Genomic DNA, 9740 nt, shown 5'->3' on the forward strand with positions numbered 1-9740 from the left:
CATCCAGAATAGTGCCTTGCGTGTAGTTGCTGTTCAATAAATATTTGTTGAATGAATGAATGAGAGGTCTAGGACGTCTTAAGAAAATAAAACAAAACCTTCCTCCTTCCCTATTCAATCTCACAATGCCTCTAGGAAGAATGAGGATTTTGATGTAAAATCTTTATCTCCTGGAGAGAAGTTATTTTCTTTGCTTATAGCTTGAACCTTACCCTCCTTTTCATAATTTTTCCATAACAGCACTCCACCCCCACCCCCCCACACCCAGAGAGAGAGAGAGAGAGAGAGAGAGAGAATTCGTGGATGTGTGTGCACTATCAGTGGAATCCTTCTTTCTTTCACATCCATCCTTTGGGACAAACCTTATATCTGCAAGGCAAGGACAGTAAGGATTCCTTACCACCTCCCAAAATCGGACAGGGAGATCCAGTGACAAAGGAAAGAGTATGAGGAGAGACAGAGCTCACATCACAGAGGTCCTAGGGGATGTTGTTTTCTATCTTCTTTCTAAAGTCTCTGTAAAAAGCTTGATTTCTGTTTCTGAGTTGTGGCTACTTTCAAGGACATAAAATCTGAGCTACAGTGACTGCTACATGATTTCACCCCCGGCTGCTGGCTTGAGACACAGTGGTGGGGCTCTGGGGGTTGACATCTAACTCACAGCCTTGGAGAGGAGAGCAGTTAGAAAGGAGGGTTCTCTGATGGGGCGCTGGTGCCAGTGGAGTTTGGGGCTTTGTGCCATGACTTTAAGCAATTCAAGCAGGGAAGGTCGAAGGAACTGAAGAAAAGGAACAACCGGCAGAAGTGGAGGGAGACGCAAGACTGAAGAAGAGGGAGAGAACAAACAGAAATGGCTCATGCTGTCTTAATTCATGTTAAGTTCACCTACTACTCTGTGTACAGGGACCAAGGGAAATCTTCAACTTAGTTTTTGGTCAGTGTAGGCTGGTGACCCTCAAATCTGCACTTGCAGCAGCTCTTAATCATTCGATAAAATTTTCTACTCAGCCTATCTTAGTTGGTATAAAGAATTTGTGGGGCGCCTGGGTGGCTCAGCCAGTTAAGCGTCCGACTCTTGATTTTGGCTCAGGTCATGATCTCACAGTTCGTGGGAATGAGCCCCACACCTATCATCAGCGCTGACAGCATGGAACCTGTTTGGGATTCTCTCTCTCCCTCTGCCCCTCTGCTCACACTCTTTCTCTCTCTCTCTCTCTCAAAATAAATAAAAGAATGTAGAGGGCCCCTGGGCAGCTCAGTTAGTTGTGTCAGACTTCGGCTCAGGTCATGATTTCACGGTTTGTGGGTTCAAGCTGTTAGCACAGAGCCTGAAGCCTGCTTTGGATTCTGTGTCTTCCTCTCTCTGCCTCTCCCCCATTCATGCTCTGTCTTTCAAGAATAAACAAATGTTAAAAAAAAAAAAAGAATGTGTTATGTAATGAACAATTTTTGCGGTTTCCCCCCAGGTTCCTGGCATGGAGCTTCTAACATCCTTGGGATTTCCTGAGTGGAAGTGTCTTTGTCATTCATGAGCCCCGTGGGTCACTATGCTATCATCAAGTTAAGGAGGTGACTCACTGAGCACCCCTAGATTGCTTCAGAATGGGAGCTGGTGACCAGGAAGATGGAAACATATGATTAGAGGGTCTTAGTTGGGTCTCTGAGCTGGTTAAGGCTCCAGGTAGGGAAGGAAGACTGGAGATTGAGTCATGGGGCCAGGGACGTAATCAATTATGCTTAGGTACTAATACTCTGGACACCAGTGCTCAGTGTTGCTGAACAAATCTCCTGGGTGAGGAGCACTTGGACGTGCTGGGAGCAAAATGCACCCTTATTCCACGAGAAGAGGGCTGTGGATCCTCCCAGACCTCGCCCTGTGTGTCTCTTCATTTGGCTGTTCCTGATCCATATTTTTTGTGATAAAGTTGTACTTATAATATGGCTCTTTCCTGAGTTCTTTCAGTTGTTCTAACAAATGATCAAACCTGAAGTGGTCAAGAGAGCCCCTAACTTAATAGCCAATCAGCCAGAAGGGCGGGGGCCCTGGGGACCGCCTGAATTTGTGGCTGGTGCAGGAAGGGGGGGCAGTCTTGCGGGGAAGTGAGCACCAGAACCACACTGCCAGAAGCCAGTAGGTGTCAGAACACCCTACTTACTCAGCATAAACGTCAACTCCCCGGTGAAACTTTCCCTCCTGACCACCCCAATTTAGCTGCTCCGTCTCTCCCTTCATAGCGATCTGCTGCCGCCTCCATTAGAGACACCCCCTATTTTTGCACACACACCATTTTTCTGTTAAGGAGTCTGCTTCCCCACCCATGTAGGCTCCCCCAGGACAGGACTGTGTCCCACTCCCCTCTACCCCCGCACCTAGAATCATGCCTGACACACAGAAAGTTCTCGGCAAATGTTAGAAGACCAGATGACCATCGGCAGATGGGTCATGGAAAGAATGTTTTTTATGAAAATAAATTTTTGAGAGTCATCAGCCCACAATGGATAACTAATGACAGGAGAGTGAATTTCTTGTAACGTCATTTTTTTAAAAAATGTATCTATTTTTAAAAAACAGAGAAACCCACACTAAATAAATCTCTTACTTCTGACCATAAGCCCCACAGCAGAACTATCCCCCTCCTTAAACAGGGGTTGTGAACTGTGGGGCACATGGGTGGATGTTCAATGGACTTATCTAATGGGCTAGAAGCTTCTCAGGGGGAGGTGATGTCTGTTCAAACACCTCCATGTGTATTTAGGTGCAAGAGGAGGGTAGGGAGATACAGTGAGCAGCCATAAGAAAGACACGCGTGCCCTGTCCACAGAACGGAGAATCACAGCGACTCTGGAGACAATGTCAAAGTTGTAGGAACACTGACAAACCTTTTCATTAGTTTTTCATCTCCAGGGCTGCAATTCAGCGTGGTTGGCCACAATTTCGCACCCAGCCCCAGCTTCCAAGAATCCTTTTGCACATTCCATCCCATCTTAGCCCCAGGCCTGGTCTGGCTCCCAGGGGGGCCTCCCACCCAAGGCTTCTGAGAGCTGCTTCTTCCTCCTCCTCCTTCTCCTCCTCCTCCTCCTCCTCCTCCTCCCTCCCTCCATGGAGGAGCTGCCCTGGCAGCAGCTAGCTTTCCATGCCTTTAATTGGCGACAAGGCTGAGGGAGTGACAAGAAGGGAGCTTCAGCTTGCACTAGAATGGCTGGTCTCTGGAAAGGGACAAGGTTCCACAGAGGGTACAGGTTGGAAATCAAAGGACAGAGCCTTGTGCAAACTGGGCTCCAGCTCCATGAAAGATGGAGGGGAGGGAACGGGGAGAGGGGGCCAGCCCCACAGGGAGGCTGGGTTCGGGGATAACTAATGCAATTACCCTTTTGGAATTTAGCTTAGGAGATGGAAGAACTAGACCAGAGGTGACAGGCTTAAACATTCTTGGTTTTGTGTGTCTCCAGTCCTCTGCTGGTTAAGGGGAGTGACGAGGGAGGGAGAGGTGGAAAGAGACCAAATAAAAGCAAGTGTGTGAGGGGGTTAACACTGGCACTCAGGCAAGATGGGGTGTTAATTGTGATCTCCCCAGATGCAGAGCTGCAGTGACAATGCACAGCTGTGAGGCAAGGGCTGGGGGGCAGGGACAGCAGGAAGCCAGCCTCCTTGTCTTCCCTGACAGTGCCCTTACCTGAGAGACCACGTTCCTAGCTTGGGAAGACCTAGGAACTGGGAGTAGAAACCACCAGGAACTGGATTCATTTAATCAGTGTGTGAATGGCTCCCTGCTCTCTCTTTCTGGCCCTCAGAGCAATATTGTCTGGCATTTTCTCAAAGTTCCAACACACTGGGAGCCTGGATCTGGCAATTCCTGGTGCATCTCGCAAATCAGCTTGAAGCAAACCCTGCTGGGAAAACTCACACAACTTTGCAAATGAGTTTGAACCCTTCTCCCAGGCTTCCTCCTGCTGGTTCCTTTCCTACAAAAAATTAACAGTAAAGTCAATGAAGTCTGGATTTTTGCAAACTCATCCACAAACTGTTACCGGCAGTGCTGAGTAGCTATTAGCACGCATGGAGAAATGCCCACTAGTGGTTTGGAAAGTACCTTCATTTTCTGGCCTCCATGGCCCAGGAAGGATGACTTTTAGCAGCCAACTGTGTCCCAAGTTTAAAGGCAGAACCATTGGGCATGAAGCTCCTGTGCTCTGATCCTGTGAGCAGCATGGGCGGAGATGTGGGCTGGCTAAGGAGAAGCCTGCTCTTGCTTCTCAGTCGGCGTGTTTACACAGCCCGTTTCTTCTGGCTGTGGAGAGGAGGGCGGGGCTCTAATACTGGAAATGCTAGAAGATGATGTTTTTGGTAAAGAGGCGGGGTTTACGTTTGCTGGGTTCCTTTTACTTCTTTTAATCTTTCCTTGATTGGATGCCTGTGTTGGATCAACAATTGGTTTGATATTTAGTTTATAGTTAGGTTATTTTTACCTTGTTAACTATCCGTAGTTATCTGCTCTGATATGAGCTTATGCAAGGAGAACTATTTCTTGTTACTCATATTAGCATTATTGCTTCTATTGTTGGAAGACATTTTCTGAACTCACTAAGTTGAGAAAAACTCCTTGTGAGGTAAGGCGGGTTGGCAAGGCGCCCCCACCCAGTTATATTTGCTTGAGCACCGACCCCCAAGGCACCTTGTTGACTGGTATCGGAGTGACTTGTCCCCTTATCCTAAAAATATGCTAATTGTACCTTGTGAAGGAACTTATTATAGGAATTTCTTCTTTTGTGTTTATGGGAGCAAATATTACATTTCCTGAGAAACAGGTTTTCTTCCCCTCAAGAAAACAGGCTACTGACCCCTGCTCACAAGGACCTAACTTTTGCTATACTGAAAACATTGCCTTGTATTTGAATGCTAAAGATCCCTTCCTTCCCCATGTGATAAATATCTAGTCACCTACATCAATCACTGTTGATAAAGATTATGCATGAGTCTTCTACCAATGTATGTTCTGGGGAGTTTTTACATACCAAAGAATTTGTCATGAGAAATCACCGTCTAAGGCAATTGCCACTTCTGTTTTGTACCCCAGACATTTTTTACCATAAATAAAGCTGACTCTCTGGTCAGTGCAGAGATGCCTGCCTGGTGAGCAGAAAGAAAAGACTGAGGCTCTCTCGCTCCCTTTTGCTGACACCATCCATCCTTCAGGGAGCCCTGGACCTGCTGGAGCTGGACTCTGGCATATGGTTAAATAGATTAACCCAGTATTAAGTTAGGACTTGGTTGCATATTTTTGGCATGACGATGTTGTAATTGTTGAGCTTGGCTGCTTTCTTAATTGACGGCTGCTTTTCTATCCACAGTAATCTTCCATTAATGTATAGCTGTTGGAAATGGTTAGAATTTAAGTTGAGATACGGACAGTGTGTATCTGTATCTGCCAGGACAGGCTGGATTATGCTGTGATAATGAACACCTCCAAAAATCTCAAGGCTGACAACCACAGAGAATTATTTCTCACTCACGTATCACATCCATTCTGGGTCAGCTGTGTTGAGCTCTACATTGCTTTTATTCTAGGACCTGAACTGATGAAGCAAACTTTCTGTGAAATGTAGCTGGTGTCATGATAGAGAAGAGAACTTGGCAAACACAAGCTGGCTGTGAATGTTTCCATACTTTGAGAAACAACCCACATCACTCATACTTGTATTAACTACCTTTTGCTGCATAACTAATCAGTCCCCAAAAACAGTAGCTTAAAGCAATAACCATATATTGGGGCAGTCAGTTAAGCTTCTGACTTGCTTTCTCCTTCTCTGGAGAGGGGGATGTGACCTTTGCCCTCTGGTCTCCTCTCTAGCTGCCTCTCAAATAACTCTCCTTGCTGCAGACTGTATGTCCCCATGACCGTCCTGGCTGCGTATTAAGCCCATGAACTTGGGTTTGGTTACAAGAAGATGTGTATTTTTCCAAAAGCTCCCACGTGATACTGATTCACAGCTGGGTTTGGCAACCACTAGATGAACATTGGTTTAATTCAATAAATCAGGACGTGCCTGACATGTACCAAACCAGCTCACACATAGGATAGCTCATGATATTCATTGCACTAATGCCTCGTAATAATACTGCCCTTTGGAAAAAAGATAGCAAGAGACCTGCAACTTTATCAGTATTGTGCCTATTTCTTAGAAGCTTCATCAAAACATGGTGTTTATTTTAAGGAAACAGGGATCTTCTAGAACCCCAGGTTGAGAGGCATTGGACTAGAATAAAAAGCTAGAAGGCTGTCAGGATCCAGTGTGTCTTTCTACCGCAATAAACAATAACAGAAATGGCAAAAATCTCTGCCTCTGTAAGTATCACCCTTCTTTCTCTGCAGTTCGGCTCTCCGCTTCCGTGGATGTGCAGACCTCGGGCCCTGCTTCATTCACCACACTTCCCTGTCCTCTCTCACATCCTGGTGAGGGTGCAAAGCCGGTAGTCCTTGGCAGATATGGCCAGCAACTGGGCTGGTCTTGGACAACACAATATGTGTTTACATAAAGTAAAACTATTTTAACATGGTTAAATTGTGAGCTTTCATATAAAAACCTGAATTGCAGACTTCTGTAAACATCAGGAAAACCCTGGCAAACTGGGCTGAATAAGCCCTCCAACCTCCACTCTCGGTCCTGCCTCTGTCCCCATCTGTCCCTGCTGCTGTCACAAGAACACACCACACACGTACCGCTCACAATTCTGCAGAAGTTCTGGGAAGTCTGACATCACGGTGGCATGCTGCTTGAGTTCTGGTGAGAACCTTCTTCCTGGTTTCCTCACATGGTGGAGAGAGAAAGCAAGTTCTCCCATGTTCCTTCTTAGAAGGGCGCTAATCCCATTCACAAGGACTCCACTGTCTATATTTCCTGAAGGTCTCTTCTCCAAATACTATCACACTGGAAATTAGACTTAAAACATAAGAATTTGGGATGACACAGACATTCAATTCATAGCAGGATCCCTGACCCCAAGAACATAGGTCAGGTGAAATTAGGCTTGAAAGTTGGGCCACTGGGGGGCTCCTGAGTGGCTCTGTTGGTTGAGCATCTGACTTGAGCTCAGGTCATGATCTGGTGGCTTGGGAGTTTGAGCCCCGTGTCGGGTTTGCTGCTATCAGCTCAGATCCCACTTCATATCCTCTGTCCTCCTCTTTCTCTCCCCCTCCCCCACTCATGCGCATATGCACGTTCTCTCTCTCTCAAAAATTAACAAAAAACATTTAAAGAAGAAGAAGAAAAAGAAAAAAAAGAAGTTGTGCTATGTTTGACCCTTACAGGCATTTGAATTTGCCACCCCCCTGACTTTTCTAAGTGAATGTTCTGAACTCCCAGAAGAAGAGAAAGACTGACCCAGCCACAACCAAGTATCTGCCTTTGGTCCAAACAGCTTGGCCACCAGAAGAGTTGTGTGGCTCAGGCCCCTCTTGGCAGGACCTGTGGGAGCAGCAGTTCTGAGGAAAAGTTGAGGGCAAGTTCTGCAAGAAGACAGTGTGGGGTGAGAGGGAATGACTGATGGTTCTTGTATACAGGTTTTGTGCCCTTATCCTACCACAACTTATCTCACTTCCCTTAGGACCAGGGCACAGGCATTTGCAAGAGGGTCAACGGAGCTTATGGGTACAGCTGCGTTGGTAGACAGTATAGAGCTCTGAGTGAAGTCTTCTTGTGTTGTTTTGCTTTTTTTTTTAAATTTTTTAACATTTAAGTATTTTTGAGAGATAGAGCATAGGTGGGGCAGAGGCAGGGAGAGAAGGAGACACAGAAACCAAAGCAGGCTCCAGGCTCTGAGTTGTCAGCACAGAGCCTGACAATTAGGGGCTCAACTCACAAACTGTGAGACCTGAGCTGAAGTTGGATGCTTAACTGACTGAGCTACCCAGCCGCCCCTCTTGTTTTAATAAATTCTATAGCAGGAGCTCCTGGGTGGCTCAGGAGCTTGAGCATCCGACTTCAGCTCGGGTCATGATCTCACGGTTCATGGATTTGAGCCCCACTGACAGCACAGAGCCTGCTTCAGATTCTCTGTCCCCCCTCTTTCTCTGCCCCTCCACCACTTGTGCTCACTCTCTCTCTCTCTCAAAAATAAACATTTAAAAGTAAGTAAATAAGTAAATAAATTCTATAGTATAAACCTCTTATAGGGCAGGATTTTGTTCCACTTGATTTTCTGATTAATTCCGCACACTCAGGATAGTGCCTGAGCCATAGACACGCCCTATACACAACGTGAATGAGGAAATCAAGGCGCTGAGCCCCTGTCATCCCCTGGAGAGCTGTGGTTCTCAGCTGGGAGTGCCCTCGGAATTATCTGGAAAGCTTTTAAAAGTACAGATTCCTTAGTCACATCTTAGACCTACTGAAATAAACTTTCCAGAGATAGGGCTAAAGAGTCTACATTTTTAAAAAAGCATCCCAGGGGATACTGATGAGCATAGGTTATTAAAAAAAAAAACACACAACAGGAAAACTCTTAAGATCTTTTCCAAGGTCTCAGATTCTTTTCTAAAATTCTACAAAATAACTAAAGAAACAGAGGAAAGGAGATAGGTAGATAGAAACAGGAATAAACAGAAAAAAATTTAAAGTTTTAAATTTTTAAATTAAAAAATTTAAAACAGGGATAAACAGAAAAATTTTAAAGCAATTTTAAAATTTTTAAATTTTATGGGGCGCCTGGGTGGCTCAGTCGGTTAAGTCTCCAACTTTGGCTCAGGTCAGAACTCACGTTCGTGGGTTCAAGCCCCGCGTCAGGCTCTGTGCTGACAGCTAGCTCAGAGCTTGGAGCCTGCTTCTGGTTCTGTGTCTCCTTCTCTCTCTGCCCCTCCCCTTCTCATGCTCTGTTTCTCAAAAATATATAAAACACTTAAAAACATTTTTTTTAAAAAGGAGTGCACTTGTGATGAGGACCAGGCATATTCAGGTGCTGAAGCCCTAAACTGTACACCTGAAACTAATATTACACTGTAGGTTAACTAACCGGAATTTAAATTAAAACTTTAAAAATAAATAAATCTCTCTGAAAATAATTTCAACTATTTTCATTGTGAAAAATCAAGCAGCCACTTCAGAATTTGTAAAATGTTTACTCTCAGGAGAATGTTTGGTTCTATTACCTAAGAACGTCTAAACGGGCAACAAGTTTCTATATTGAGTTTTCTCTTGAACAAATAAATTTTGTCCTATGTAAATTTAGAGAATACGAAACTTCAAATAAGTACGAATGGGCATTAAGCGCCTGAAAACTTAAAATTAATCTGCCCTAGGTCGGCCTGTTGCGGCTTGAGAGGCATAGGAAACGCCGGCTCCAGCGTCAGCACCGCTCTCCGGGTGGCGGTGCGTGTTGGCAAATGATGCGGTTGGATCCACCACAAAGCACATGCTGGTCACATGAACCCTGGCGCATGGCCGTAGAAAGGTCACTGGCATTTTCAGGCAGTGATAAAAATGGAGTTTACATTCCCAGCATGGTCCTGGAAGATGGTCAGGTTTCACTTTCATTATAACACATACATAAGGGCGTCAGAACTCCAGGGTTCTCCGCCCTCTCTCATATTCTAGAACTACCAGGCTTTGCTTCACTTGCGGTGAACTTTCCCCCACATCCCAGAAGACTGGCGATCCGAGCTCAGGCAGGAAGCTCAGGGCACACCGAGAGCCAGAGGCTGGGTCTCAGGACTCCAGCGTCAAACCCAAAGGCTTTAAGTAGGAAC

The 9740-nt window shown here is 45.6% G+C and overlaps 1 long non-coding RNA gene across 1 annotated transcript; it reads right to left on the minus strand.

The window, feature by feature from the left end:
- Nucleotides 1-3725: 3725 nt before the first annotated feature.
- On the minus strand, nucleotides 3726-4266 carry LOC115286649. Its single transcript, XR_003906186.1, has 2 exons — nucleotides 4092-4266; nucleotides 3726-3963 (listed from the first exon to the last, which is right to left on the minus strand). It is a non-coding gene; the product is annotated as an uncharacterized LOC115286649 (long non-coding RNA).
- Between the last annotated feature and the right edge of the window lie 5474 nt (nucleotides 4267-9740).

This window comes from Suricata suricatta, chromosome 3, assembly GCF_006229205.1.
Source record: "Suricata suricatta isolate VVHF042 chromosome 3, meerkat_22Aug2017_6uvM2_HiC, whole genome shotgun sequence".
Classification (NCBI taxonomy): Eukaryota; Metazoa; Chordata; class Mammalia; order Carnivora; family Herpestidae; genus Suricata; species Suricata suricatta.